At 56.1% G+C, this 387-nt stretch overlaps 1 protein-coding gene across 1 annotated transcript in view; it reads right to left on the reverse strand.

The window, feature by feature from the left end:
• The window catches only part of LOC119592548 (pumilio homolog 2-like), a gene marked incomplete in the record, with an annotated part of 245,467 nt that overhangs the window by 177,921 nt on the left and 67,159 nt on the right, over window positions 1–387 (reverse strand).

A 387-nucleotide genomic window follows, 5' to 3' on the forward strand; every position in this document is an offset into this window, starting at 1 on the left:
CCCCTTTTCCCGGGCCCCCCCCTTTTCTCTCTCTCCCCCCCCCCCCCCAAATAGCACCAGGGCGACGCTTGTCTCAACTAGCCATTGTTGTCATTATTTATGTGGCATTAAAAAGAGGGTAAAGAAGCGAGGGGGTCACAGGGTGGAGAGGGGACGGGAGAAGCATGGGAAGGGGCGGGGGTGAGGGAGGGGGTTGAAAACGAGCATTACCAACTGTTGCAATAAAAACAGGAGGTAAAAAGGATGCTTGGCCCTGCCTAACCCCCCCCCCCCCCAATGGTTCAAGGCATAACTCATAACCTCACCTCCAGCGCCCCATTATGAAAGGAAATCGCCGACGCACACGCGCAAAAAGACACCCCTCGCGACCCACTCCCGTTAAACCTA

Source organism: Penaeus monodon, chromosome 30, assembly GCF_015228065.2.
Source record: "Penaeus monodon isolate SGIC_2016 chromosome 30, NSTDA_Pmon_1, whole genome shotgun sequence".
NCBI lineage: Eukaryota > Metazoa > Arthropoda > Malacostraca > Decapoda > Penaeidae > Penaeus > Penaeus monodon.